Source organism: Arctopsyche grandis, chromosome 3, assembly GCF_051622035.1.
Source record: "Arctopsyche grandis isolate Sample6627 chromosome 3, ASM5162203v2, whole genome shotgun sequence".
In the NCBI taxonomy this organism is placed as follows: domain Eukaryota; kingdom Metazoa; phylum Arthropoda; class Insecta; order Trichoptera; family Hydropsychidae; genus Arctopsyche; species Arctopsyche grandis.
The window spans coordinates 26325814-26331813 of record NC_135357.1 but is presented as its reverse complement, the minus strand read 5'-3'; positions in this window follow the sequence as shown (position 1 = coordinate 26331813).

Genomic DNA, 6000 nt, shown 5'->3' with positions numbered 1-6000 from the left:
TCCGCCATAAAAGTTTACGCTTATTATTTTGCTTCTTGTAAATTATGTCGCATTCCTTTTTCTACGAGAACTTTTCAAAACTGAATATGGCTTTCTCTCACCTCGATGGATACGAAAAAGGTGTTGCTATTAATCGAATGTTTGTATTTTTTTATTCTTTAATTGATTTCCAGTTTCATTTACATCTTTTTTTTTTTAATTTTTAATTTTTGAAAAACATCTCTCAAAATTTACATCTTTACTTGGATGAATCTATATCTATTGTGTATCTTTTCATATATCATTTTCTTTTATTTTATTTTGTTAATTACTAATGTATTTATTGAATAGCTTAAGTATATCAAGGTACATATAATAAAATAAAAAAAATATTTATACTTTCCATGTTTATATAAAATTTAGAATGTAGAATTTAATATGAAATAATAGCATTGAATTCTAAATCAATTCGTTTTATTTACAATCTACAAATAGTGCGATAAAAAGTTAAAACTACTTCAAAAAGTTTTATCATTAAAACCTTATTTAATTTAAATATTTTTGTAATACAATAACAAATATTATTATTTTTACTATTTTTACTATAAATTTTTCACATTTATGCATTAAAAATAAATTATCTTTATCTAAGTGTACACATATAATTATCAAACTAACTGTATTACTTTGAAGATAAACGGAAATAAAAGTCTCAAAAATTAAAAATTACTTTTTACTTTTGAAACCCTGCAAATCCCACATACTTACATATATGAGTTTATCCAATTGCAAACATATTATAAATACATATTTCTTTTTCACACTTACATATATGCTTAGGAAATATGTCAGCAACAATTTCAATATATGCTAGGTTTTAAAAAATATCTACTCATTATTGTCAGTTATTTGGAATATCGACGAATTAAAGATACATTTCTTCAACCTCTAAACCGTTTAAGAAAGTGGAAGAATTACTTTTACTTTAAAGAATCTAGGTTTTGTTTGTTTTACTCAAAAACCTTTTGGTGTATTGGATTTAAATTTAATATTCAAAAGTTTAAGCTTAATAATAAGCTACATATGTATTTATTTTATTTATTTTTTATTTTTTTTATTTTTTTATTCAATTTACACCAAGAAGGCCTAACAGGTAAACCCAATGCACCTTCCTGGCCAAAGACAATTATATAAACATATATGTACACCATCCATATATACACAAATTCTTACACGTATACACAAATACGCATACATACATTCATAAATATAAAAATACACATATATACATATACATACATACACACCTACACACACACACACATATATATATATATATATATATATATATATATATATATATATATATATATATATATTCACATATACATACATACACATATACATATACATATACACATACACATACATTGCATACATCCATAAATATACAAACATTATACATACATGCATATACACATAAACACATAAATAAAGATAAATTAAATTGCAAAATGAAAACAACATGTGTAAATATGTATGTAGCTAGAAGTCATTTAAAATATGCTGCCTGACAGAACTGTATGATGAAGTAAAAACATCAAGGCTCCCAGAAAGCAGGTTAAATAGTCGAATGGCTCTTGAAAGGGGTGAGTCATCAAGCACATTAGTTCTGGCCCGAATAGGCAGGAATAGAGTTCTGGAGCGAGATTCTCTCAGTTTCTCAGGTACTCTAAGTTTAAGATTACACAGAACTTCAGGAAGATGACATTCACCCCTTAGAATTTTTAGAAAAAGCTTACCAAGATGATTGTTTCTACGTGAAGCTAAGGAGTCAAAGCCCAAGGAGCCCATGACAAACTTACTGGAAAATAAGTAGGGATAGCGCCGAAACTCTCTCATGTAGAGATAGCGAAAAAATTTTCTTTGCACCCTCTCTAACATTAGCGTGTACCTTAAATGATTAGGACTCCATATGGCCGAACCAGATTCAAGCAAACTGCGCACCAATGTAATATACAGTAAACGCGTCACTCTGGTGCTATTAAAGGCGCGTGAGTTTCTGATGACGAAGCCTAAAGTTTTTGTAGCCCTATTGCACACATCTTGGATATGAGAATTAAAATTCCAGATATTTGAAAAAGTAATTCCCAAATCCTTGATATGTGTGTGACGGGCAAGAATAGAGCCATCAATATTGTAACCAAATTCAATTGATGATCGAGATCTGGAAAAAGATACAATGTGACACTTGTCAACGCTTATCGGAAGACAATTTGAGTGTGACCAAATAACGAGTGAATCTAAATCGCTCTGTAGCAGTAGAGCATCGGAAGAAGATTCAACGCACCTAAAAAGTTTTAGATTATCTGCATATAATAAGAAGTTGCAGTTGTGGAATATTTCCTTAATATCATTAACAAATAAAATGAATAGTAAGGGGCCGAGATTAGAACCCTGTGGAACACCAGAGCAGGTTGGGTATTCAACAGAAGAATAAATTCCATATTTTACAAACTGACGTCGATCCTTGAGATAATTTGTGAATAACTGAGAGAGACCATATGATAAACCATAACCAATTAGTTTATTGATAAGGATGGAGTGATTTACTTTGTCGAAAGCCTTTTCGAAATCCGTGTAAACAGTATCTGTTTGAATATTAGCATCCAAGGAACCGGTTACAAAACCAGAAAATGACAACAAATTTGTGGTCGTTGAACGTTGTGGACGAAATCCATGTTGCTGATCAATAATCATACTCTGGCAATGATTGAAAATATACCTATGAAGTATAATTTCAAAAAGTTTTGCAGAAGAGGATATTATAGCAACCGGGTGATAGTTTCTAATGGAATACTTATCACCTTTTTTATGGATCGGAGTTACTTTCGAACACTTCCATGATACAGGAAAAGCTGAAGTCTTCAGCATTAGATTAAAAATAAAAATCAATGGAGACGAGAGTCCAGGCTCACTACCCTTTAAAATGAAATCTGGAATGAAATCTGGTCCAAAAGATTTAATATTTTTAATTTTACCAAAACCGTAGCGTAAATCAGATAAATGGAACTTGTCAACAGACAATAATGGAAACATGGAGGAATCTAAACTAGGGGAAGTCATAACAGTAGTCGAATCAAAAACCGAATGAAAATAGTTAGCAAAGGCATTTGCGATGCTGTCATGACCAATAAAGTCCTCATCCATATCGTGCATTTTCGTAAGTTTTGAATCTATAATTCGTTTGCTGTTGATGAAGCTCCAAAAATTTTTCGGATTCTGAGCAATTGAATTTTCACAATTAGTAATGTATTCCTCGTAAGCGGAAGTCGAGATCCGCTTAAAAAGAGTACGCAAGTTGCAGAAATCAATAAAAAATGTAGGATCTTTATATTTTTTCCATATTTTATGTGCATTATTTTTCTTGTGCATTAATGAAATTATTCGGGAATTATACCACTTTGGGTAAACCCTTGCTTCATTAATTTGACGCTTTCTCATAAAACATTTATCAAATACAGAGTTAACGATACTATAAAAGGAATCAACGGCAGAATTAACATCAACGCACTCATATAGTTTATCCCAATTACAAGCAAAAAACATACTATTGAGGATCACGAAATCAACACCATCAAACAACCATCCACCCGGAGCCGGTATATTAACAGAATGAAAATGAGAGGAAGCCGAAACAAGTGTATTTACTTCTAACTCAAGCGCCGGATGGTATGGATCCTCAGGCAGCAAAGGAAATAGGCTTCTAGATACATACATTGCAAGAAATAAAATTTAAATTAGTGAAAATTAAATCTAATAAATTATTATTACAATTAGTTATTGAGTTCAATTGACTCATATTAAATAGTTCTGACATAAAAATTAATTCATTAGGAACATAATTCAAATTTCTAGGATTAAAATCACCCAAGATCATGACTTTCCTGCTAGCCAAAACATTAAAATTATTTTGCAAATTTGAAAAAAATGAATTTATAATAAGAGGAGATTCATTCGGAGGAAAATACAGTATACATATTAAAATAGAAAAATTCTTTAAGCGAAGTTCAACCCAAATATGTTCACCGATGGTATTGAGCTGATCAAAAAGACGAACAGATTGAAAACTAGCAGCTCGTACAGCGAGAAGAACTCCCCCGCCTCTGCTGCAACGATCCCTCCGAAAAACTAAATAGCGGTCATCGAAAAGTTTGCCATTTAAGACAGAATCGCAAATCCAAGTTTCAGAAAAAGCAATTAAGTCATAATCTTGAGCAAGAACAGCAGATAAACAAATGTCTGTCTTTGAATTAAGTCCCCTTACATTTTGGTAGTAAACATTTAAGGACTCACAAAGGCGCGCCCGTTCCTTTCGGGTCTTATTAAATTGCGGCCTTTGTCTTCCGAAATAGCCACCGACGCAACCCGACTCCCCGCGGCCAAAAAGCAGGATCAAAAACCACAGAAAAATCAGCTGTGCAGACTCCTATTTTGAATGAAGCATAACTGCCCCTAGCTGATAGTGATTGAACTGTGAAGTTCTGATCAATTCGTCCCAACTTCCTACATATATAATCCCTTATTTGAGTTTCTGTAGACTCACGTTTCAGATAGAATAAATGAATAAAACGTTTATCGGAGACAGCTTTTAGATGCTCATCTTCAATACCCGAGCAACGGATGAAAGACTGCCTCTGAGACCGTTGAGACTGAATTGGAGACTTAGAAACTGCATCTATCAGAGAAGCCTTCCGTGGTGCAGGAGTTGACGCAGGTGATGGATAAGGTATTGGAAGGCTGGCATGCGACGCTCCATTGCAAGTAGCCGATCAACGGATGAAAGATTGCTTCTGAGACCGTTGAGACTGAATTGGAGACTTAGAAACTGCATCTATCAGAGAAGCCTTCCGTGTTGCAGGAGTTGATGCAGGTGATGGAGAAGGTAATGGAAAGCTGGCATGCGACGCTCCATTGTGAACGGCGGCAGGAACAGCAGTCTTAGGAGAAGCGGCAGCAAGAGAAGCAGCTAAGTCCGGACGGGACAACAAAGCGCTCTTTGACACTTTGTTACGGCGCTTACGTTTGCTTATGCCCTGATCGGCCGGCCGCGCCGCTGCAGGTGGAGCATGGGTTGGAGACAAAGTAGAAACCATCCTTGCAGCCTCCATTTGAGCAGTCAGGGCACGTAAGGAATCTGCGAAGAATATCTTTAACTCACGCGAATCCTCCACCAGACCATCAATTGCTAACTTGAGGTCGATCAGTCGCTGAGAGTCATGCGCCTCCTCTTTCTCTCGTGCGACCGTGACAATTTGAGAGGTGGCAACCAATATATCAGAAATCCTGGAATTGGAAAGGAGATTTCCCCCAGCTAGAACGTTTTTGATTGAGTCACACAGTCTGTAAATGCACTCAAAACGAGACATTGTGAAACTATTGATAACCGAAATGATTGAAATCAAACAAAAAACACAACACAAGCACTTTTTCACTATGATTAAACAAAAATATAAATTCAAATTATTTTTATTACACGTCGAAACAAATGACAAAATTTTATTAATTCTTCATGTTGAAAATTCGTCACAATTTTCAGATAAGAAATTAAAACACTTCACTATTATAAACAAGCGGGTTTTTTTTATCACACTATTAATATTTAATATTTACAATCTTGCAAAACACAGACACTTTTGAAACGGTTAAATTATCGTTAATTTAACCCGATTAACGGAAGACCGACACTGCAACTAGTTAGCAGTTGTGTAACGTAGCAACACAACTATATATGTATATAAAGTTTGAGGAGCACCCGTCTTACTTACTTACCGAAGTGGCAGCTTACTTTTGTTCGATTTTTCTTCCACTATTTTTTTCGACCCTTTAAATGTGTGTGCTCGTCACGAGAAAATTGAAATATAATTATCATATCAATTTTATGAAAACAAAAAAAAATCATTAAATTTAATTAACCGGAAGTGGCATTTTTTCCTCTTAGAAAAATTAAAAAAGTGGTGA